This window comes from Falco rusticolus, chromosome 3 (genome assembly GCF_015220075.1).
Source record: "Falco rusticolus isolate bFalRus1 chromosome 3, bFalRus1.pri, whole genome shotgun sequence".
Classification (NCBI taxonomy): domain Eukaryota; kingdom Metazoa; phylum Chordata; class Aves; order Falconiformes; family Falconidae; genus Falco; species Falco rusticolus.
Genome location: NC_051189.1, coordinates 119,713,336 through 119,738,679, shown reverse-complemented (window position 1 = coordinate 119,738,679; position 25,344 = coordinate 119,713,336). Strand labels below are relative to the sequence as shown.

General features: G+C 50.0%; 1 long non-coding RNA gene across 2 annotated transcripts in view; it reads left to right on the top strand.

Annotated features, from left to right (window-relative positions):
* Positions 1-25,344, top strand: part of LOC119144814 — a 39,236-nt gene that overhangs the window by 314 nt on the left and 13,578 nt on the right. For both annotated transcript variants that reach the window (XR_005103223.1, XR_005103222.1), the window contains exon 2: positions 106-25,321. This is a non-coding gene — a long non-coding RNA (uncharacterized LOC119144814). The remainder of the gene's footprint in view (positions 1-105; positions 25,322-25,344) is intronic.

Genomic DNA, 25,344 nt, shown 5'->3' with positions numbered 1-25,344 from the left:
TTTGAGCCCGCTGGGGAGCTGGGGGGGGGGGACGACGACGGGACGACGGGGGGGGGACGACAGGGGGGCGAGCCTACCTTCCCTCCGGCTCATTGTGTCTTGCAGTGGGCTGTGGAGGTGTGCGACAGCTTCATTCCAACAGCTGATCTGGTTTCCCCCCGCGGTGTGTATCTGTTTACCTGGAGATATGAGCCCTCCCTAGAAGCCCCAGCTCTGCTGCCCCCGCAGCGGGCAGCAGCTGCAGCCGTACAAACCCCACACAAGCAGCTCAGAGGGGGCCTGACCTCAGGTAATGCTCCTGGTTCTCCATCTACTGCTTCCGTCCATGCCCTCCTCAGCTACGGCGCAGCTAGCTGCTGGGTTGATCTGGCATGGAGCCACCACGTTGTGCAGAAAGCGTGACAGCTGTGGGGACGGGGTGACCCGACTGACCCATCCACTCTCCTGGTGATGGGCAGGACGGAGGGTGCAGCCTGGGGCTGGGGGAGTGCAAGGCTTCTTGCTAAAGGAGCTGGAAAGGTGAGACACCAGCAAAGTTTGTGTTGTCCATTCCAGCATAACGTGAGCAAGACTTTTATGAAATCAAAGTTTAAAACCGTTATTTGCACTTACTAATCAGCAGGATGAGGGGCTCTGGCTCCGTTAGCAATGTTGCCTCACTCAGTCAGCAGCTGCTCCGCTTGGAGGCAGGCACGCATGCCTGTATTTCTTCCTGTGGGATTCCTGGGGAGAAGTACTCACGGACCAAAATGAGGAGGCTTGGCCCCAAACTGTCCACAGCAAGAGCTGTGTAACAGTGTAATTAGGATCTGTGTTCTCCATGCAGCTAGCATGCAAGTTTCCAAGGAGATTTAGGAATACTGAAATCTCCATGGCACAATAAAAATAATTTTTTGCAGTACAGACTAGAGCAACAGCATCTATATTTTAGACCAGGATTTATTTTTAATAATCCAGCTGCCAAAAGCAGTGGCATGATTCTTCCTCAATTTTTGAAGACACTTTGCCATCATATTAAGTCCAGCTTTTTTCAAAACAAAAATGCTCACCAAGCTGTGGTGATTACAGCTCATAGCCAGAGATGGAAGCTGATGGCAACCGGAGCCATGGCCCTCTCCAGCTCACGGGGAGCTGGAGTCAACCAGCTCATCTGTGTTGGTTGGTACCGGGGGATTCACGACCAGCACAGGCCAGTGGGGCTGGTGGGGTGCTGCAGGGCTCCTTGCTGGAAACATCAAGGCCAGACAGGCCAGTGCTGGAGGGATCGGCAACCAGCTCTTTAGGCTTCTGTCTCATCCCTGCTCCCTCTCCCGCCACGCCAGGGCAGGAGCCCAGAGGAGGGAAGGGTGGAGAGAAGGTGGCAAAGGATTTCTTGCAATAGGGAGGCAGAAGGGAAGAGGGATGCTCCCTGCAGGGTGACTCACTGGGTATTGCTGGAAGAGAGACCTGTGGGTCCTGCCTGGAGCAAAGAGGGGAGAGGGCATCAGCGCAAGGCCCCAGGGAGCCAGCCTTTCCCAGGGGCACCCTGCCTGACCAGGAGGGAACCAGACTTGGGGCAGGACAGGGCAGCAAAGCTCTGGCACTCTCCTCCCCCAGAGGCTGAGTCCTGTGGGCTGTCCTGCAGGCTCTCTGTGGGCAGGAGCAGGGCAGCAGGGCAGTGAGTGAGAAACCTGCCTTCCCATCACCAATCCCTGCTGCCAGCCCAGAAAGGAGGAAATTCAGGATTCAAAAGTCCAGAGAGAGAGGGAGTAAAGATGAAAACCCCAGTGAAGAAAGGGCTCTCTGGTGAAGGGTAAGTCCTGCCTTTCCTCTCTTGCCTCTCCCTTTTTTTGGAAGGGGTAAGATGCTGTTGCCATTAGCCCCGGGGCAATGTGCAGTGTGGCAGAAAGTGAAAAGCAGAACCATGCGTGAAATTGTCCTGGAGGGGAGGGGTGGCGGAGATGGCATTGCACTATGATGCCACCTGCCATCACTTCAGGGTGACAGAGATGACAAGAGGACATGTGCTCCTGCCCAAACAGCAGTCAGCCTGACTGTGGGGTGAGCGGACATGGCTGGGTCCAAAGGGCTCCTGCCTTGCCCCCCGCAAGCTTTGACAGCAGCACCTGTACTGTGTTTCTTACCAGTGGCCGACACAACCAAGCTGGCTGGGAAGAAAACCAGCTTCTGACTCCCAAAGCAAGCACCTTTGATCTGGAAAAGTCAAAGGGATGCTGCCAGCTTCCCAGGATGTCATTTGCATGAGGATGCTGTGATGGTACCCGGCAAACCGGTAAAGGAGTGAGCCTCTTGCAGGAATTAACCCCCATTACTCCCCAGGTTAGGTGCCACAGGGGCTGACCTGATAAAGCAGGAGGTAATGACGGCACTGCCCAAACATAGCATGGGAGATGCTGAAGGGCTGACGTGTCTCTGCAGGAATAGCTGTCACACAGGAGGACCTTTCTGGTGCCACAAGGTGACCCACTTTACCAGCATCTGCTGAAATGAGAGGAAAGGATGCGGGGGGTGCACGCAAGCACGTGTGTGTGTGAGAGGGGCACAGAGAGGAGGCAGACGACTGGGATTCAGTCTCCACAGTGATTTATCTGGGTGGTATCAGCATTCGCTTCCTTTTCCCCCCATGAAAGCAGGATTGTGCTGCACTTGCCCAAGGGGTTGTCACCTTCTGGGTCATATAACTTCCTAAATGGGACTGCTTGGAGCTGCCTGTCTGTCATGAACCTGTCCCTCACCAAAACAGATCTGGGAGCTGCTGCCATCCTAATCGTTTAATATGATGCTATTATCGATGTAGGAACCAACGGATTTTATCAAACCTGTGTGCAGTGACTGACCAGCTCTGCACTGTGATCCGGAGGAGCCAAAAAGGACTTCACGGTGGTCACCCATGTAATAATCCCTGTAAGAAAGAATTTCCTCTCTTCTTCCTGCAGCAAGCTGCTTCATACCTTGGTACCCAAGGATCTGGGGTTTATGTTTGTATATTACTGTTCAGGATATGTTAGTCATATCTTGATTTTATCTTTTTCTTTCTGCAGAAGTGCTGGGACTGCTGGTGATGGGTGGAGGAGGATCTTTTGGCTCTCTCTTCCATGCTGACCACTTTCTGGCCTGGTTTTGCTGCATTTCTTGTCACGTTACTTTACTCTGTAGCTCAGTGGTTTACAAATGAGAGCAAACGCAGAAGCAAAATGCCCCAAAAGTTCAGGCTTTTGGAGCTGATCCCTAAGAACTTTCCCAGAATATTTGTGCTATGAAAGAAATACAGATCAGTGAAAAGCTTGTAAGTGAAAGACTGTGGCTTCACACAGCCCTGTAAGCTCTGGACACCGGTGGCGGTGAGGTGGGGAAAGCAGTCCCAGTTACATGCAGCGTTAGTTACACCTGGAAGCGGCTGCAGCGTGGGGTTTTAACACCGTATCTGTTTTGCCTTCCAGTCCATTTGCCAGCGCAGGGCTGAGGAAGGGGTGGTGGTGTTCTGCCATGAGGTTGGGGGTGAAAAGCCCTTTACATCAAGAAAGTATCAAAGGGCAGAGAGCACTGAGCTCCCTGCACAAAGCAGTGAGCTGGCTGTCCCAGCCCTGCAGTGCAGCCCACTCTCTCCCTGTCTGCCAGGACTCTGCGATCTGGAGTGAAGGCAGACCTCAGGTTTCCAGGCTGAATCTACAAGGGCAACATTGACCTAATTAGTCTCTGAAACAAATGGGAGAGAAAGACTTGGCACCGTATGTTACAGTAAGAAATCCTCTCCCTCTCCTTTCGCTCTCCTGGCCCCGGGGATTCATCCCGGGCAGGTGCTTCTTTGATTGCAGCAGGTTTTGAATCCTCTTCCCTCTCCTTGAGGGGATGCCACATGCTGTCTTCTGACCTCGTTAGCTTCTCCTCCTGTTCCACTTCCCTGTTCTGCACTCCCAGCCCCACCGATGTGCTAATTACTACAAAGCAATCTGCAGGAACGCACTCCTCCGAGCGGGGTGAGGGGAGCAGGGAGAGGAGGGAGAGATGCTGTCAGAGCATCGTGGGGGATGGAGCAAATCAGGTGAGCAGGGAGCCTGGTTAAGCAATGCTGACGTTTGAGCTCACACCAGACTCTTTCCCTGACCAGGTCGGTGCCAAGTGTGGCACATGGGTGTGCAAGAGGTGAGCTGGTCTCCCATGGTGGGTCTGCAGAGCAGGCTGTGCTGCCTGCCCGCAGGGCCGGCTACCATGGGATCCCCACATCACCACAGTAGCTTGCGTGGTCATGGGACCTGGTGTGCCTCAGCTGCATCCAGGGCACTGGTGTGCTGTGCAGAAATAACACGAATCTCCAAGGGTGATCGTTGCCAGTTAACCATCCCCACTCAGCTCCGGGCTCCTCTTGCACTGGTCCGTGCAGGCAGGTCTGCACACCTGCCCACGGACAGGCCTCGTGAGAGGTCCCATTGCCCTGGACAGGGTGGACACTGCCGGCTCTGTAGGAGAGCTGTGGAGCCATGGCCAGTGCGTTGCTGCTCCCACCGTCGGGCTGTGATGGAAAGGCAAGGGGTTTGCTCCAAGGCTGCATCCCTCACAATTGCAGGTAATGGACTTTCAGCCTGCAGCCGACCTGTGCTCAAACAGGCAGAGCTCTCGGAGCACGGGCAGAGGTCCACACAGGGCTCCTCTCCTCCAGCACTGGTTGAAAATGAGGAAGCTGGAGGGGTCTGAAGTTTGGGTTAAATTTGTCTGGCTGAAATGACAAGATTTTCCTCTTCTTCCTTAATCAGTGAGAGACAATTGAAAATAGAGAAGGGAAAAACAATAATTAATGAAAGAGCCAGATCCTGAACTCTTTGCCTTGCTGTAAGTCTGAAGACAGCCCATTAAGGCTGCTGGGATTTTATTTTGATTGAGCTGGTGTGAGTGAAATTAATGTTAGTTTCACTAAACTAAAAGCAAGACAAAGGAGAGAAAAGCCAGTCCCTCTAACTAGCTGATTGGTAAATCAGGGAGAGGGACAGTAGGGTGACTCTCAGGAGGGACATTTTCCTTGTGAAGCCTGTTTGGGAGCGAGGGAAGCGATAAGGTGCCACCTCACCCAAGTGCAAGACCATACTGCCGTTGACGAAGATGCCCTTGGGGTCTGGCCATCCTGCACATTCACACAACTTGCATGGTCTCAGCCGACACTCCCCTTCTCCCTGCTTTCAGATCAGGATCCGGGTTATAAGCAAGGCATGAAGTGCGTGAAGAGACCCAAAGGGCTCAGCTGAGGGCTCACGTTTTCCTGGTGCTCCCTGGGTTTTAATACTCATGTTGTGTTTTGAGTGCACAAGCTCTTGGATTAATCCATCCTCCCCTGCAGGTCCCCTCTGAATGCATCTGATGGCGCATGTTGATGCGCAGACTCCTCAGACATGGGGGTCTCTGTCTGGTTTTGGGATGGACCCACCTTTTGGTAGCATTTGAAGAAAGTGCCCTTTCTCTCTCCTATTACTCAGTATCTTTGTCTTTCAAAGCTTGCCATTGTGATCTCTCTTCCCTGTTGCTTCTATTTTAATTACGTGGTTAATGGGCCCCCTGCCAGCCTCTACCTTTCTTAGACCTTTCTCCATATCACACGTTATGTGAAAAGCAAAGGTTGCTCTATCTGCTGGCACGTACAGAGCAGCTGGGGAGGTGCACGGAGACCCACAGCCAGCGGTGCTGGTGCTGAGCAGAGCTGATCCAGGAAGCACAAGCCCCAGCTCTGGGACATCCCTGCAGCCTGACCCATCCCCCTGAAGAACAGCCAGGTAGAAACAACTTCTGGAGGGCTCAGTGGGTGCAAAATGCACTTAAGTGGAAGGTGTAAAAATGTCTCACTTTCTCGTGATGTTTGAGGAGGAGGTGCTGCTGCAACATGGGTATTTTTGGCGTGGTGTGGACTTCATCTTCTTTCCTACCAGCTCGTAATGACTCAGTTTTGAAGTCCACGCTGTTCTGTTCCTTTGTGGGTCTTACAGTTGCCCTGGCAGAGGAAGGGCAGTATGAGAGCTGCCCAAAGGGGTTTTGTGCTCTCCACTCTAAGGTAGTGGTTCAGGGTGGGATTGCACCGCCAGCGATCATCACCAGTCCATCCCGCAGCAGGGACAGCACCTGTCTCTCTCCTTACAGGCTCTGGAAAGGACCCAAACACTAAACTACGTCATCACTAGTTAGGTGGGACAAATGCCACCTACACCTTAGCTTTTCTCCTACCAAAATATTTACCTAACAGGCAGCTCTGGAGTTCTTTGACAGATATTTTGGTATTTGGATGCACGTGAATGGGAGATGAGTCAGCTTTTCCTCCCCAGCCTGTTTGCAAAGGGCACATCCATAGCGTGATGGAATTGTGTGTTGACAAGTTGACGATAAACCCCCCAGGCCTCTGCAAGATGTGATGCTTCTAAATGCTTCTACAGCTCAGCCACGCGCCAGAGCGAGGGCAGGAGGCTCGTGAGTAGGTACCTGACCGAGCGAACTATCAAGTCTGAGTGGCAGATACCTTCAGGGGGACATTTGCACACTCTGCGAGAGAAAGGTCCACGTGGAGATGCTCTGTTAAATTTCTTTAATAAGAGTTCACATGGTGCTGTGTGTTGGATTTGTGACCAAAACAGTGTTGGTAACAGCCGAGCGCCTGCCTGCTGGTGGGGAGCGGTGAATGAACGCCCGGCTTTGCCTTGCACGTGCAGCTTTAGCTTTACCTGTTAAGCTGTCTGCATCGAAACCCATGAGTTTTCACATCTTTACCCTTTTGATGCTCTGCCCCATCGCACTGCAGGGTAAGCGAGTGGCTGGGGGCGCTCAGCTGCCTACGGGGACACGACAAAGTGGATTTTCTGCTCCCTCGAAGGGGCGCTGGATGTGCTGACTCACGGTGCAGTGACTACAGGATGCTGACAACACCCTCCAATTCCTAGGTGCACACAACTTCATTTAAGCACATCTATTTTTCTTGTCTTCCCTTGTAGGTTTTTCTTTTCAAATATCCACTTGACCTTCCTTTTCTCTTCCTACCATCCTGTTTCAAGGCACGAATAAGTACCTTCGGGAGTAAGGCGCTCCCAAACGGGAGCCTGTCCCTGCCTTTTTGTCATTTGTCCCAGACCTGTGTGCAGAATGGAAAATGCTTACTTGCAAGACAGTGATGGAAGGGCATAAGGTCTGCTGAAAAATTTAGGATGTGAACTACAACATTATTTGCAACTGGTGAAGCTCTGTCTCGTTAGTCCTGGAAAATGGGAGCAAATGTTAGCTTTAGATCGCACAATGCATAGACACTGCAAAACACAAAGTTACAATTTATTTTGAATGTTTTGCAGTGTCATTTTTTCACCTGGTCTTCTTAATTTACCAAGCTTTTCAGACTTCCAGAATTTAGTTTTACAGATTTACATTTTTACAGATTTGCATTTAATTTTACAGATTTAATTTTTCAAATTTTAACATGTGGGAATGTCCACAGAAGATAGCTTTTCCTAGACTTTGATGTTGAAAGGCTCTTAAATTGGTTTCTCATTATTTTGGCATTGCTTTGTATTCACTGATGCTTGCCCCGTCATTGTTGTGCTTTTTTAAAGGATAACAGAGGTGAGGATTGTGGAGTTTGGTTTTCAGGGAGCAATGTAGTTTTTCTTGTGCATGTTCCACTTCAAACTCCTGGTCTTCCCATTTCTTTTCACACAGGAAGCTTCTCATGTCCATTCTTATCTCTGTGAGCAGTGGCAATGACACTCCCTTGTCAGGGATGCAGACCTGCTCAGTGATGGTTCCAGAACACTGAGATACACAGCAGCCATGAACCCATCTGTACTGTGGAGGTCTATGAATTAGCTGAAAAATAAAGGTGTTGTGAAATGTGACAAAACTCACAATAAGGTGCATTTAAAGGAATACATCAAAGCCTGTCATAATTTAATTGTATTTTAGTCCAGTGGCAATATATAGTTGAGGGAAAACCATGTGCTGCATTAGGGATTTTTTTTCCTTGCCGCAATACCTTGTAGGGAGAAGCAGTAGCGCTTGCCCTCCTTGTGACTGTCACTTCTTTCCAAGGGATACTGAAAGGTACTTTGATTTTTTTTAGCAAATATTTTACTTCTGACACATTCCTGACCCAAAAGAGAAAATATCACCTCTAAAGAGCTAAGACTTATTTGCAAGCACTGGCTGTTTCAGGCACGGAGCAAATGCCAGGGCTGCCCTGGCAAGGGGAGTTGCTTGTCCAGCCATCCTTTGCAGGGTCACAGAGACATCAAGGTACGCCTGGCCTGTAGTTGCTCCTTTCTGCCTCTGCTTGGCACCAGGGTTTATCCAAGAAAACACTCAACTTTATTTCCACAGCACTTCTGTGACTGGCAGAGTTTCTCTGCTGCACGACACCTGCAAAAACTTCTGTTGAATCAGCAATATGCTGCTGACAAAACTGATCCCATCCCTTGATGGTCTTTGTAGGTATCAAAGGATGCTTTAACAGACAAAACCCTCTCTCATGGGCCCAGATGCAATGAAAGAAGTGGCAGAACTCTGTTCCCCAAGAGGAGGTTGTGCTCAATAGCTCATCATGGTCAGTGACTCATTAAACACTTCCAGCTCTTTCAGAGGATCCTGGTCCTCCCTCACTTATCCCCAGTCTCCCTGGTGGGATTTCTCCAACCTTCGCTGACATTCCTCCTCCTCCTTTCTACAGGTGCAATTTAAAGACACTGCCTTTGCCACAGCCCTTTGCAGCTAGCCGTGGCTGCTCCCCAGCTTTTCGTTCCAAGGCACCTGAGTCACCTTTGAAGGTGCAAGGCAAGCACCAGGCCCCCATGTAGCTTTGGAAATGCTCCTCCCAAAGTTTGTACAGATTGCAACATGCACTGTCCTGCTGTAGAAGGCCTGAATTCCACCCATCAGATGAACAGAAACAGCTTTGGGATGTGAACATCAGGAGGAGGAGGAGGAAGTGTCTAGATAGGGCAAAGGATCTTAGAGTACTGGGGAAAAGCAGCGCAGAAACTGGTGGGGTTCAAGCCTGACATCCTTGATGGGTAGCCCCATCTCTTGTCCCTGTGGCTTTCATCTAGCAGGCTGTAAGTTTTCTGTAGAACCTACTACAGGCTGCACATATCCATCGGGATGCCTGGGTTGCATGAGGACATTGATCCATGGGGGGGGCAGTCATTGCTGGTTGGCAGCAGCACTCAGAAACACCGTGTGCTCTGTCAGCGAGAACCCATCACAGGAGGACATGGGGCTGGAGCAGTCAGTGACACCTCTGATAAAAATCTTCCACACGAAATAATGCACCGAGCTGACAGGTAAAATCCACACCTTCTCTGCCAGGTGGGTGAGGCTCGACATGAACTGACGGCCTTTTCTCCCTCCAAAGCACACGGCGGTTGCTGTGCCCTTTCGCGCCCGTCATGGGCTCTGCCCCCGCATCCTGATGGGCTGCCCCTGAGGCTGAGCTCCATCGGCACTGGGTCAGTGTCTGTCCTCCCCGAGAGCCAGCACCGGGCTCAAATGCTGCAGCTGGGAGGTTAATCAGCAACTGCAGAGGGAGTGCTAAGGAAAAAACACATGTCCTTTTCAATTATGTTTGCTCAAATCCACTGCAATGAGCGGAGGGCCGTAACACTCAATTATTCCCAGCAATCAAATTAAATTTATGCTCGTCATTAAAGAGTCACTGTTTGCCCACGGCTGCCTCATTGGGAGCTCTGATCACCACTGTGTTATCATTGGGGGGTGGTGAATGAATTCTTGTGCATGCTTTATCCTCAGCCAATCTTTGGGGACGTCATTTGCTTGCTTTTTAAAGCTGTTCTCATCATAGGATTTGGAAAATAACCCCCAGTCTGATGTATTGTAAAAGCGACTTAGTGCATAATGTGATTTGCAGTCTAGAGGAGAAAAATCAAAGCACTCCAGCCCGTTTCCTCCTTTTAAAGCCAAAACTAGTAACTTCAAGGCTGAGCAGAGTGCAGGCTGAGATGGCACCTCGCCGACCCCCAGGAGCTTGGAGGCAGTTCTTTGTGTGATGCTGCACGTGCTGCCAGGGCTGCGAAGTCAACACCTCCTGGGTCCTGAGCTGGGTGAAATGTTGAGCTGAAACCTTGAGAAAGAAAACACAGGCTCAGTGACACAAATTGTGGATTTCTCTTATTTTTGCCAAGTTCATGTTCATATTTTAAAAATTATAACCCAAATGACCCAAGGAGGTGATATCACGCAGTAGCATTCTACCTCTGCCCCTTGTCTGTCTTCATACAGTAACAGGCTAACATCGATCACATTATGTAAAGAAATTGAGGTCCAAAACATGAAATTCTTGTATATTTCATGAAAGTTAGTATCTGAAAGAGCACCCCACAGTACTCCTCCAGCACAGGTTACAGATCAAACAGACATTCATTAACACTTTAAATTACTGCAACAGTTAATTGTCCATTTCCTTCTGTTGTCCAGTGCAATTCACCCAGAAGTTATAGCAAGTACTTCAAAATTTGCAAAATGCCTATTATTCATGCAAAACACCAATTGAACCACCAGCCAACAGACTGTAGGACAAAAGAGTTAGAGATGGTAACTCAGCACCTGAGAGGAGCTTGTGCAGAACATCTTCCCTGGCTGCAGGAGGAGGCGAGTTCTGCTCCACGTCACCATTGCCTGGGTGGCACCACGCCGCGAAGGAGCAGCTGATACCCTTGGGCTGCTGATCAGGGGGACATGGGCAAGCTGGTGGGATTAGCCACATGAAGTTCAGTAAGAAATATGAACTCCTGGAGCTGAGTGACGTCTTGCATGGGTTCAGGCTGGGGGCTGAGTGACTGGGGAGCAGCTCTGCAGAGGAGGGTCTGGGGATTGTGGCCAACAAGCTGAACATGGGAAGCCGTGTGCCTGGGCTGTGTTGAAGCCAACCAGAGACTGGGCTGTATGAACAAAAGTGTAGCCAGCGAGGCAAGGGAAGATTATTCTCCTCTCCAGCACTTGTGAGACCATATCTGGAGTATTGTGACCATGTCAGGCTCCTCCAGTGTAAGAATGATACTGATGAAAAGTGTGGGAGCCACCAAAATGAAAGAACAGCAGGCAACAGGCCCAGACCGCAGCGGGGGAAACCCCATGTAGGCGTAAGGGGAGAATAATTCTTCTCCGCAAGGGTGGCTGAGCCAAGCGGTGGTGGAGTGTCCATCCTTGGAGGTTTTCAAAACTTGACTAGACAAGACCTTGAGCAACCTGCTCCAGCTTTGACGCCAGCCCTGCTTGGAGCAGAAGGTTGGACTAGATAACTTCCAAAGGCCTCTGTCAACCTTTTATGGTTGGTTTTACATTCAACCCATGATTCTCTCAAGCATGAGATTTGGCCACAAATCCATCTTGTTGCGCGCCCAGTCTCCCAGGACATTTAATGTAGCGCTGTAAATGGGTGCATTTGACAGCGGATGGTGGCTTCATCTGGGACCCACCCCCTGCAACCTTCTGATGCTGTTGCTCATGGTGTCCTCGGACAGCAGCCTCCATCCCCTGGGAGGATCTGGGCTCTGGCTGATCCTGTCTCCCAGGGATCGTGTGTCCCTGTGGCACCATGGACAGTTTTGAATCAGGAATGCTGAATCATTCCATGACCAAAACCACCTCCAGCCAGGGCAGAGGCAGCTACTTGCACTGCCTATGCAGCACCCAGGACATTGCAGTGGCAGCTGAGGGACCAGTCCACGCTTGCACCATTTTATTGATTATTATTAGCAAATGCTCATCATTAACCACCATGAACATAACTGCACATGGCAAAGTCTTGCTCTCTGTTGAAGCCAGTGGGACAAAGAGAATGACGTGTCTAACTCCTGCATTTCCTCGGTGATACAGGAATTAAGTAGCTTTAACAATTTCCTTACATGAGACCCTAAGCTTTCTGCGGCTATCGCTGTGGTGACGCTGTGTTTTCAGCAGAGAGAAAGCCCAGACTGACCGTGCAACTGCAGGGCTTGGGGGGTGGCGTGTCTGGGTGATAAATGGGGTTGAACAGGAGGATTTATGCATTTATGCATTAATGTTATTGCTACTGCTTGGCTGCAAAAGATTATCTTCTTGTGTCTGGACTAGTCTAATGCTGGCCTGATCCTGTTAACCAGCTACCACAGATGTTTAGACAAACACACCCATAATCTCAAAATGAAAAATTAAAGAAATCTAAATAGGTTTTCAAAGATGACTTGAGCATAACTGAAGACAGGCACAGGAAACCAGGCTAGTGCCTTCTGTTTGGATTTCTTCTTAATGTCTTTTTGGTTTCTGTTCATACAAAGTGGTTATGTTCACACAGACAGGTCGTGTGCCACTTTTTAATATATGTTAGGTCACCTGGTGTGCAGAAAAAGAAATCTTTAGCACATTAAAATTAGAGCTCAACTTCTGCCTCACCTGGGAGGCAGGACCACTATTTGATCCAGAGCCCTGGCCCACCACATCTGGCGAAATGGCAGGATGGGGGTCAGGCCCTGGGCGAGAGCAGGGGCTGATGGCAGGGTGGGGGCTGGGTGCGGGGCCCTCGCTAGTGCACCTTTACTCACGCTCGGAAAAGGTCTGAACTGCCCCGAATCTTTCTGAACTCTGCTAACCTCTGACATTTTTCCACCTGCCTTCTCCCTTTATCACTGGAGGCCCCCAGCCTCCATGGCTGATGGAGCATGGAGCAGAGCACGTTTTTAGCACAAGAGCCAAGAATCTGCTAGTTTTGCGAGGAACTTTTGTTCTTCAAATATTCTTGAACTTCTACAGCCCGGTGACCCACTTAGGGCTGAGGGACAGGCAGCGGGTGTCTGCCTGGGCCCTTGCACCATCTCCTGCAACGTTCTGGGGACGCCGGCTGCATGTGTCTGGGACAGGTGCCGGCTTCGCTGGGTAGGCAGCTGGCTGGGCGCCCGAGACCAGAGTGTGGTGGTGAATGGAGTGGGCAAATATATTTGCATAAATATGCAGATGAGAATATTTGCACGAGTAATTAGGACATGTTTGTTTTTCACAAGGGTTTATTTGGAAGGAAGTGTTTTTCTACCAAATATTCATGAATAAAAGAGGCCACGAATGCAAACAAAATGTTTCACGGGGATTTTTCTGCAGGATTTCTCTGTAATATTTCTGCTCACCTCTGGTTGGTATGTATCCAGCCATCTGCAGAACCTGATGAGATCTGACAAGGTCTTTCCAAGTACGCAGGATCGTCTGGCACACTGATGGAGGCATTACTATAGGTTCCCTAAACCACTGAGCTTCAGCCAGTAATTAACAATAATAAGAAATAATAAAATTAATTATAATAAAATAATCCTTGCTCGGCGTGAGACCCTGAGTCTGGGCTGACACCTGTTCTTTATCCCCAAGATGCCATTCCCAGTTAATGCTGCCTGAGCCCACCAAACTGAATCCAAAGGACACGCTATTGTGTTTCTTATGAACCCCGGGGACTTGCTGCAAAAATGCTGCTTAAGTCTTGTCTTCCACTTAAGAGCATGCCTTGACTACAATGCTTCTTGACGTGCTTCTCCCACTTCAGGAGCGCAACCCGGTCTCCATGGCACGGCACTGGCTCCAGGGTGGCCACAGCACTGCGCGCTCCCACCCACGCACTGGAGGTCTTGAGTGCAGCGTCAGGGCATCATTGGGGCTCTGCTGTGCTGATTCCAGCCTCTTCCAGATGAAAGAGGTCATTTTCACACTCGTTTTCTTCTTCCTTCAAGGCAATAAGGAGAAGCATGAAAGGATCTTTGCCTTCTACCACCATGGGTTTTTAACTCATGCAGGTTGGCTTTCCAAAGCAGATCAAAGGCAAACAGTGACCAGGTATCCGTGGGAGCTGGGCTCCACAGTCCTCTGCGGTCTTTCAAGAACCCAAAGTAAAGCCAGAACTGCCACATATTAGTGCCGTAGGTTTGACCCTTTAAGCCTGCACGAGACCAGCATTGACTCCCCCTGGCTTCTCCCCCAGGAGCCGCAATTCCACTGGAGCTGCTCAGTATCGGCACTGCCATGGCGCCTTACTCCAACAATCACAAGGAGCAATTAGCGATGACACGAGGATCTCCAGCATGCAGAGAAGATCCAGCATGGGTCCTGCAGCTGGAAGGTGTGAAGAAGGAACAGGAGAGCCCGACCTGAGGATGAACTGAGGACTAATGTAGCGCACAGGTATCCCGGCACTGCCCTGCACCAAGCAAAGTGGTTTGGATGAGGACTGGGGAAGGGGCTTTTGCTTCGGTGGCTGAAGGAGAGATCGGAGCTGGGTCCTGTGGGACCACAGTTTTCTGGCAGCAGTTGGCGGAGAGCTCAAATGGGAGAGACCACCACAACGGTAGCTTCCCAAGAAGGGGAATATCAGCTATTTTTGACTCTGACGATCTCAATGGAAGTCTTACCAGGCACTGGCTTCGAATGGAAAGTGTCCAATTAAGGTTTTCTAGAGTGATCCAAGGCCCAGGAAAGCTGTCTTACAGTGGTGTTACAACTGCTCAACCAAATAATTTTAATAAAGAAATGAGAAATATACATCTCATAACAAATGTAGGTGGATAAATGGCAAATTGATTTCTGCTGATTCATTAATCTAGTGGTAAAATACGTAACAGGATCCAATGAATGGGAGCTGCAGCAAGGCAAATTCAACCCAGAAATATCTGTTAAAGCAACTAACCACTGGCAAATTTATCATGTCTGAGCTCAGTCTCACGACGTGGCTCTCAAATCTGTTTTGACATCTCTTTCCCAGATATCTCATTGGATACAAAGGGAACAGAGGTTTCCCACAGGAGCTGTTTGAGTTCACTGCTCCTGCTATACAGGTGCTCAGATGGGCCAGGAAAAGCTTTGCTGGTGCAGGTAAAAGCATCCCTGTGGCCATCTAATTCACAGAGTTTGGACTTCATAATGCAGGGCTATTTCTAGGGCAAAATAGGACACTCTGGGAAAAGCAAGTTAATGCTAACATCGATGTTTCTATGCCAAGGTGCAGAATATTTTGCTGGTGCAGAAATATTCCTAAAGCACCGCAGCCTTGGCATACCAGAGAAGCTCCCAGTATGGCTGTGGTCTCTCTGTTCCTTCCCAGCACCCCCTGGCCCTGGCATTCATGGGTCAGTGGATACTACAGCCCCCCCATCCCCCGGCTGTGCCACCTCCACACACGGCCACTCTCCTGAGTCACCCGGAGCAGCTCACCCTGGTAGAAATCACAGGCGATCAACTGCAATGGCAACCTCAAATGAAAGAAACCTCAGCTAGCATGCCATGCCTGATGGCCAGGGGAGACGGAAGCAGCCTGGCGTGACCTGCGCCTGCTGTCGCCCCCACTGCCCCTTCCCAAGGAGCTTGGCTGGTGCACCAAATAATCCTCCTAAGAGGCAAAGTCCTCGTGCCGTTCCTGCAGCCCAAGGTCATGGATTAATGGGAGTTCCTACAGTTTGCTTGCTGTGGTGCCTGTTTCCAAAGTACACCTCGCCTGCACAACGGGAAGGTGGGGGTTTGGGGCCATTACTGGTTTTGGGAATCGCCAGTGTTCTCTGCTGATGCCATCAGCATCTGACAGCTCCTGCAAAAGCAGCTCCAGGAGAATGATCTGAGCTCAGGCAGGGTGATCTGGAGATCTGTGCCCTACTTAGCTGGCGTATATATTTGTCAGTAAGTGGGACACTCAATAACCTGAGATCTGACAGTTTTCAGATCCTGTATGGAGAGATGTCAATCACTCTGGCTTACATTAAACATCTTCCCAGGCATCTGGGCCATATTATAATATCCCATCAGTGCCAAATTACAAACGTGAACCACACATGCTAATCTCTTGATCCTGTCTTATTTCCCTCTTGGACAGTCCCTGAAGGGAGGAACAAAATGTCTTTTGTGAGCATAAGAAAATGATAAGCCATTGAGGGAGGCTGGAGTGAGCAGTCATCATCCTGTGTCTCTCCCAAGCCAACTATGGATTTTTGCAATGGATTTGAGAGTGTGTTTATGGTCATTTTCACTCTCTGACCCAGTAATAATTGTAATGGAGACATCCAGTAACTGGTAAGTGGAATTACTATAGAAAAAGTCCTTTGACGTTTTGTGTGCTTCTCAGTTTGCACTATGACATAGCCCCACCTCCCCAGGTGAAGTGGGACTGAGCTGAACCTCTGGGGAACCACTGGGTAGCTCAGATCAACTAACAGGTGAATTTTACATCTTAGAGTAGCTTATGGTTTCGTGCAGGTGAAGGACACTTTCCCGACATCCCTGGGGATGGGATTCTTTGCATGCAAAACTTGCTGGCGCAGCTCACCCTATTTGCCTGAGCAGCTCTCCTCTGCAGCCAGCAGCTCAGCTCTGTGCAGAAGTAGGATCCTACCTGGAGGTACCCACAGCTCCATCTCTTCTAGGCACGGGCACAGTTACCTGAGCCAGGAAGGCAACAGGAAGCTTCTTGTACATCTTACGGACACGGAGATGGAAGAGCTTTGCAGCACTTTCTGAGAGGTGTTCATCTCCCGGAGGCTTGGGGAAACCCAACCATCTCTTTGGGAAACTCCTCCAAGGAGCTGCTGCTGTCTCCTGGAGCACCAGAAGTTGCACACTGTGGACCACAGGACCTTCTCAGTCTAGGTGGGACCCAACAGGAGAGCTGGGCAGGCCCTTCTCGAGCAGAATTTTAGAAAATCAGCAAATGTTTGAGCACTGCTACTTCTCCCTTGCCACAATGACCTTCAGGTGACCTTGCTTCCCAGTGTGAGAGTAGCAGCAGAAGTGGTTTCAGTCCACTGCAACTGGAATGGACTGGGCAGTTTGCCAAGTGAATATCTGCTGGGTTAATCACTGTGCAAATCTAATCAGGAACTGGAATGTGCCAGGCTCATTACTGAAATTAAATTCACCTCCAATTAAAGAGAGAGCTACAAGCTTCCATCGTGTAGAGGTGCCCCCAGGCTGCCCCTCCCAAAAACAACATAAAATCCAGTCCTGCTGAACTGCAGGTTTGCTGAACACTGGAGGGATTTCCAGGTGTGAGGAAGTGAATTTCTGCTCGTGCTTTCCCCCAAGGCTGTGTAAGGACTTTGCTGACGCCCTTAATAAGTCACCTTGCAAGTCACAAGTAACTTCAATGGTAGGATTTCCAAGGAGCACTTGCCAAGAGAAATGTGGGGGCACAGTTACTGGAACATCTCCCGCGGCAGGTTTTTTGTGGACACCTTTACAAATTCTCACCTTCACATGCTGAATCTTTCCTTGGGACCTACGTGCCTTGTGTCCATATTTCAGAGACCGAATTAAAAAATTAACTTTGCAATGAGAACAGCAAGGCTGCAAAGCCAAGCAGGTAAAAATGCAGAGATGCTGGCTTACAAGGTGCTCAAGATTCATTCACCCCTTTGGCTTCTATGATCAGACTTGCACTGCCTAATCGCATCATCACCACCCTCGACAACATCTCTTCCTCCATCTGTGCCTCACCTGAGCATGATCTGATTTCAGGGAAGAACTTTTAACATCTTAGGTCAAAATATGTGTCTGTAACTGAGATCTAACTCTAGAGACCTGGCAAGACTGCAAATGTAATTCCTGGCCTCCTCCTCCTCTAATATTCGAAGAAGAAACAATCCACAAAGATTTGGGATTGGCTTTCACTTGGAGATGACCAACACAGATGGAAACCTTGGAGGCTTTCAGTACACGTCCTTGTTCCTCTCACACCTTTCACTGCCTACTCTAAAATCACAATATTCCCACAAACCCAGCTGGGGTCTGAGCTCTTCCTGCCTCACGGCCAGGAGCCAGGACCGGGTAACACTGAGGAAGGGGCCATGCTGGGATGGCTGCGCATCCCTGAGCAGCCCCGGGCTGGGATGGCTGAGCGTCCCTGAGCAGCCCTGGGCTGTCGCCCTAGGACAAATCGTCTGCCCTGGGGGCTGCAGCAGGATCCCCCACTGTGTGCACTTGGGTCTGTGCCTCACACGGTGACAATACCTCCTCAATGCAAGCGATGGACCAAGTGGTCCGTTCAGTGAATGTTCAGCAGCTGAGGAGCGGAGGACCCGGCACGGGGCACGGCCAGCCTGGCAAAAGCTCTGCCGCGTGCTGTGATCCCGGCTGGATGGTGGGAGCTGGAGCTGAAGCAGAACAGAGCACTTGCTCCAAAATAATACCCCAGCAGAGGCTTTGAGTAACCCATTTACAACAAAAGCAAAGGAAATTTCCACGTGAAGGCTTGCGTTCAACAGGGCAAGAGGTGCCACTGCAGCACGGTGGCAGCACAGCTGGGATGGGGGGTTCTGCCTGCGCTGCTGTACATCCCCTGCTTCAGACTGGGGACCCCAGGGCTCTCAGGAGGGTGCTCTGCCCTCCTCCATCCTCTGTTCCTCCCACTTGCACAAAAAGCAATTAAAAATGATTTAGGCTTCTGGTGCCCCCTCTGCTAGGTGAGTGCCCAGTGGGGGAGTGGGGGGCACGGCTGCCCAGCGCACCCCGCCCTCCTTGGGCACCACGTCCTCCAGAGACAGCTGTCCTGGCTCCAGACCCCTGTGCTAAAGCAAGCAGGAAAGTTGTTCAAGCTGACATCTCCCACATTTTGACTGAGCTGAGGGGATTGAGGAGAGAATTACCTCTCTGTTTGTTTTATAAATAATAGTTATAAATTTGTCTCCAAAGAGAAAAAAGGCCTTTTATAAATTATCAAAATGAAACATTTCTATTTTGTCTGAATTTTATATGCATTTATGGGACCATCAGGTCTATCTATAGGAGTTCTTTAGAATTAAAATGATAGGGTTTTTTGCTGCCAGAGACAGATGAACCACCAAATTCAACGTGGGTCTGCCCCAAGCCATAGCCTGACTTAACCAGATGGGGAGTTTATAGCCCTGCCAAGGTCAGGGTCAGTAAATCAGTTGCTGTTCTGTGTTCTCAAAGTGCTGGGCAAGAACCCGATTTATTTTTTTTTTTTCGCTTGGATTAGTGAGACATTGAGAAACAATGTTTTATTTGTTTTAAGTATATAGGAAATTAAATCTGTATATTAAAGAAAATATTGAATTTGCCAGCAAAAGGATTTCATATGTTGCCATTTCAAACTGGGGTATTGAAGCATTGATTTTAGAAATACAGACACAAAATATTGTCCATTTTGAGGATTTTTGTTATATAAACAACTTGGTAAATACTACACATCTGCAGTGGGAGCGGTTCAGCCTGAAGGCACGTTTTCTCCGTGCCCAAAGCATCATCCTCCTGGATGCCTGGGCACTCCGGATCCCTGCCAAAGGCGCAGGTGCTGAGCAGAGCTCAATGCCGGCAGGAGAAGACTTTATCTTTCAGCAAATCCTGTTTCGCTGCCTCACAGGCTCGTGGGCCCCAGGGTGGTTGTGTCCAAACGGCCTGCCCAGTGCTCAGGCGCTGGGTGGGTGTGCAGGGGGTCTGTCCTTGCCATGGTGTGGAGGGGCAGGGACAGGGCTCCTGCCTGACCTGCTCCCCTACAGGAAGTGGGGGAAGCCAGAGGGGTTGTTGTGCCATCTTGCTGCAGGTCTTTCTAGACCACTGTCATTGCTTTGGCATTGTCATCTCCATCTGATCTAGCAAGGTATGTCGTGCCTGTGATTTACATGTGCCTGGTGCAATAGACCCTGTACAGCAAGGCAGAAGGTGCTTGTTGCTGGCAGCGTTTTGATAATGAAATCTTTGAGTCAGCCTCGAACCTTGGTTCCTTGAGGAACGGGCTCAACCTCAGGTGCAGCCAGCATCTCTGGATCAGCTTCCAGACGGCCGAGGAAATGTATTTGTCTGCCCAGAGGGGAGTTGGTGGCAGGCTGGACCCCGAGTCCTGTTCCCTTCTCATGACGTGTTTTCCTCGTTGCTCCTCACACCATTTCAAGAGTTAAGGGGAAGAGATGGCAAAAGGCTGCCAGGCAGATTCCCATCTGGGGTCGCAACCACCTCCCTGCCTGCTGCACCTCTCGTTCTGCAGTGAATAAAACTGGTGAGGAATATTCTGGAGGACTTGTATGCCATGTTCCGCAGGAAATTGCACCCATGATGGACCACACAGCACGTGATTGTTCTCAGCATCTCTTGCTCCTAGTTTGTGTTGTCTTCATCCGGCTCTCAGCCCAGGCCCATGCCTCAACCTCCCAAAATGTGGGCTTTATTTCACCTGCTTTGGAATGCTGATGCTGATTTCATGTATGAAGTCTGAAGAAAACGTTTTCCGATGCCTTTGAAGGTTCCTGCAGAGTCCCTCCTTCCCTCCGTCTCTCCTTCTTTCCCTTGCAGAGGGTGCTCCTAGGTGACTCTGGCATGAGGTTGGACCTCAGGCCAAAATTTCTTCTCTGACCTGTGTCCCTGCAGGAATACTGCTAGGAGCCATGCTGTGCCACCTGCAGCCACCCTTCACTCTCCAGAGGATCATCCCAGAGAGATGCCGGTTCTGAGGCTGCAGGAGCTCCTGAGATCCACCTGCCACATGAAACACCTTCCCCATCACCTCCAGCCGGCTGCCGGGGGTCAGAGGCTGCTCCCGTTTCCTGCTGAAGGGACAGCCCTGCCTGCCGCAGGCATGCCTGTACCCTGCTCCTGACAGGGTGCTTGCACTAACAATGTGACACGAAATTTCTGCAGACTTTGGAACTATTCAGGAACTGCAAGTACAAAGAGGAGCAACCAGGGCTCAGGTGAACTCCTTCTGCAGGTTGGCGATAACCATTCAAAGAGCACTGCTTGCCAGCCCTGCTCCAGGGCTGGAGGGGAGCCTGGAGTGCAGGGATGAGGCAGAGCCCGAAGAGCCTTTCAGCGGGCTGCGAGGGATGTGAAGACCTTGTTGCCTTGTTACGGAGCAGAGAGCTCAGCGCTGCCCCAAGGGTTAATTAGCAGCATCCTTTGCCTTTGGAGGTGTTCATCTAAGTGCTTCCTCGCTGAGGGACATCCGTCTTTGTTGCCTAGATACAGCCTTGCCCGGGGCTTTGAGAAAGGTACCTGGAGCTTCATTAGAAGAGGATGTTAGTGGGATTTTCAGATTTAGCTGCACTATGTAAATTATTACCCAGGGCAGCCCTGAGGCAAAGCGGCTGCCCTTTACTATCAGCCACACATCACATCCAAGGGCTGACAAGACAAATAAAGGTAATTGTGTCTCTCCCCTTAATCAGGGGAATGTGATTAGCTGGAGGAGGCCTCAGCCAGGTGCTCAGCAGCATTACCTGGCTCAGCACAGTGAGCATCCCTGTGGGCAGAGGCTGGGGAGCAAGGACCAGTCAGGTCCAACACCCTTCTGATGTTGGAAGTGAGCAGCAGGCAAGCGGCCATCTTTCATGGCTTGGAGGAAGGTGGCAGGGAGGTATAATCTTTAGCAAATAAAGAAGATCTGAGGAAATGGTGGTTTGTCTGGGATATTTACCTGGAAATTATGGGACTTGTAAGCACTGATTTAATAAGAATTATATCCATCATTTGAAAATGGTTTGATTTAGATTTAGAAATGGAGTATCTTGGTGCAAGATTTAACATTTTGAAATTTGTTTCTTTTCTTTTGTTGCAATGTATTTCATTAAGTAGCACAAGTTCTCCAAACTCCTGAACACTTGTGCTCATTTACATCTCAGTCACTGGCTTCACTTGAATATTTTGATGAAGTTAGAGGTCTTAGCTGTGTTTCTTTTCACCTGGAAAGAACTTAACACAGGGTCATCCCTAGCAAAATGACTAGGCAGCTCATTGTGGTTTCAGCAGACACTGATGCTGCAAGTCATCCTTCATAGATGCGGTTTATGGTCCCATCTGCAGCTTCCAGCCACTGCTTCCTTCCACCTATTGCCCTGAAGGTGTTTTGACCTCTTGCACTAAAGCTTGTGCAAGAGATTTGTGGGTTTTTTCTTATGTATTAAAGTGGATAACTGCAGCTGTCTCCTCCATGCTGTGAGCAGAGGGGTTTTTATTTTTTGGAGTGATGTGTTTTGTAAGGTGGCTTGTCCTGACACCTTCCTTGCTCTTGTTTACAGACACCATTTTTTAGTAGGTTCTTGAACTCCTGAATCAGCGGTGTCAGACTCATGAGCCAGGCAAGCCAGCTTGCACCAGGATTGACAATAAAGTTACTGCTCCCTAGGCGTCCTCTCACCTGCTGCATATAAATCAGTTTATTTCATTTTGCCTTAAAATGTAACTGTACAATGCATATAACGTATGATGCACTGACTCACCACCAGCCCAGCCATCCACACGCTGGGAGTGCAGCTGAGCAGTAACCCTGCCCATCCCCCCATGAAGGCCAGGCCACCTCGGATCTGGAGCCTGGAAACAGGCTGCTTCATCAGTGGACCCGAGTGCAACACACTTAACTGAATTCTTATTAATTCTTCTCAAAATCCCACCCTGCAGTCAGTGACGCTGGCCTGCATGGCTTTCTGATTCTAGGAAAGATTTCAGAGTTGGTAGAGACGAAACATGAAAACAAAAAGAGCGAGCCCAGGAAAGCAGCAGGTCGGAGGGCTGGCTGGGTGAAGGTGACCTTCCTCCCTTTAATTTTTGCAGCCTGGCACAGCAGCACACAGCACCTTTCAGCACCTGCTGGGAGCGGCTGTGGTTAGCTCCCTGCGGTGACCAGGACTCTTCCAGTCCTGAACATCCCAGCCTTGCAGCAGCTGAGCTGGGAGATACAAGACGAAGCCTGCAGCCCCTGGCACTCACAGCACTGCCCACCCTGCCCCAGCACCCGTCCCCTTGCTCGTCCCCTCCGCCAGCACCAGGGCGGTGGCACCCTGAGTTTGATGACTTGTGAATGGGACGAGCCCCCTTTCCCCCCTCCCTGAGGCTCTGCGCCAGCCCCTGGTGCTGCGGCAGACCCGTGGCGCAGTCCCAGGTGGCATCAGGACACAGGTGTCACCTCGACGCTGACACATGGGATTGTGTCGGGGCGGTGGCTGCAGGGATGATGTGCAGCAGCAGTTTCATTAATTGCCTCCCTCTCGTGGCAGCTGCGTGGCTTTGTAAGGTCACACGTGCTTCAAACACGGATGGATTTTGCATGCTTGGTCTTCCATGTAGCATCAGAGGAGGAGAGCAGTGACCCTGGGCAGGTGGAAATCCCAGGAGCTGTTGCTGATGAATAGCGTAAGTCCTTCAGTGATCCCCGCTCTGCTGATACCGTGGACAGAAGGACTAAACCCCAGCTGGAACAAGAAGGTGAGAGGAGCTGAGCTTAAAATCTGACAGCAAAAATAGAGATGAGAGGAAAATAAAATAGATTGGAGGTGAAACGTGCAACTTTGGGGTGATGATGTCCTCCAGAAGTCAAAGAAGACTGAGTCTGAACATCACCTCCAGCTGCAGATCCTTGTGGAAATGCAGGAGCCATTAAATAACAAGGCAAAGGCAGATACACCAAGAACAAGATGCTGACCCCTCTGACAGGGACTGCACCGAGTGCAGCGACGGGTAAGGGTGCTCTTCAGAGGAGGTCACAGACCAAGGCAAGCAAAACTGGCAAAGTTCGGCAAAAAAATCAAGCCAGAGCTGGACTGTATTAAGCGTGGAGCTGAATGTCCCTGAAATGTGCCCTGCAAACTGGGAATTCTGCAACAACTGCCACAGAAGGGAGCATTATGCAAATATATGCGAAGTTATCAAGGCATATGTAATCACAGAAAGTGACAATCAGGACAGCAGGTGGATTGTTCACTGTAACAATGTCCTAAACAAAGGAAAGAAAACAGTGGAGGAATTAAACGGAGACCCACACGCTGCTGAACTCAATCAAGGTGCTCAGGTGATGTGTGGGCAGAGTGAGGCAACCCAGGAAAGTGAGAAGGCAAGTCAGAGAGTAAAACAGAACCCTGAAAAACAAAGTCAGAGGGAAAACAAAGAGAGAAGTTACCAGTGACAGGGATGTTGCCTGCAAAAGGTGTGTTTACAAAGGGTGGTCCCACTTGGATGCAGGTTACCTTTGGGGATTGCAAAGATTTAAAGCCAACCAACTCTGAGACATTTGTTTAATCAATGAGGCAGCTGGTTGTGCCCCACCCTTTTGCACCAAAGAGATCAGGTTTTGCAGGAACTAAAAGGCAGAGGGGACTGCACTGGTCCAGAAAATGGCTGCTTTATGGTGGCAGGATACATGCAGCGATGGCGTCAGGAGAGGGCTGTGTCCCTCAAGAGCAACCCTTGCAGGGATCAAAAGATGCCAACTCTGGAAGCACTAAGTCTGGAAATAGCTGCAGAGCAGCATCTCAACGCTTCAGGTATCCAGAAAATATCCTTTACCAAAGTACCGATAACCCTGCCATAATGGGCTTCACATCCTGAAAAGGCTCCCAGTGTGTCCCATTCACCTGTGCTTCAAAACAAGCACCTGAGATGTCTTCAAGAAGTAAGAATACATTGGAAAGAGCTGGAAAAGTAGCAAAGAGCAGTTCAGCAGATGTGCAGAGTTTAGCCAGGAGCAGTACGCTGATGTGATGAAGCAGCAATGTCATGAAGGACCTAGCTGCCACCCCAGGCAGCACCTTGTGATTACCCTGTTTGAGGCACGTTGGTCCATCTGTTTCATCCAGCCAATCTGACCATTTCCTTGAGTATAACACAGTGAACTGGGGCCAGATCAAACTGGACAGGTTTTGCCTGTGTCCAGGCACTCCTCAGAGATAGGGACTGCTTGCTCACTTGTCAGCTACCACAGCAGCCAGGTCCAGGAGTCTCAAAGAGATGATGAAGAGTAGGGATTGTTGCAATACTTGTTGGCAATGAGGCCATGGTCACGACAGACCGTTTCAAGTACATGTCTACCACAACTGGAAAGCTCTTCCATAGAGGACTCAGCAATGACACCATGGATTGTGGATGTGACTTCTTGGACACCTCCCGTGAAAACACTGGGCACATTTCAGGCACCTTCCTGTAAGGCTGATTTCGAGCCGTCAAGAATGACTTCACGTACATAGTTCCTAGATGTGTTGTAAGGACCAGGAAACTTTCATCAGGAGTAATAACAGAGCATCCTTTCAAAGCAGCCTCTATGGAAGGAGCACTCATATTTGTGAGTCAAAACAATTTGAACCATAGAGGCAGCTGCGCCAGGGGCCAGCCCCGCTGCTTTCAGCTGGAGCACACACCAGACTGGGACTGGGGCAGTCATTTCACAACTTGTTCAGTGAAGATAGGCAAGTTAGGGAGAAGTTTCTCTACAAAAACTTCATCTGGAGGTGGAATGACGATCTCACGTTCTTAGCACCAGCCAGCGCAGTGCGTCAGCATTGGCATTCAGTTATCCTGGCTTGTAAACAAGTGTGTAATCACAGCCCTCTGCTGCAGCATTCACGGGAACACACCTGGAAAGGTAGGCTTGTTTTTAAAGAGAAA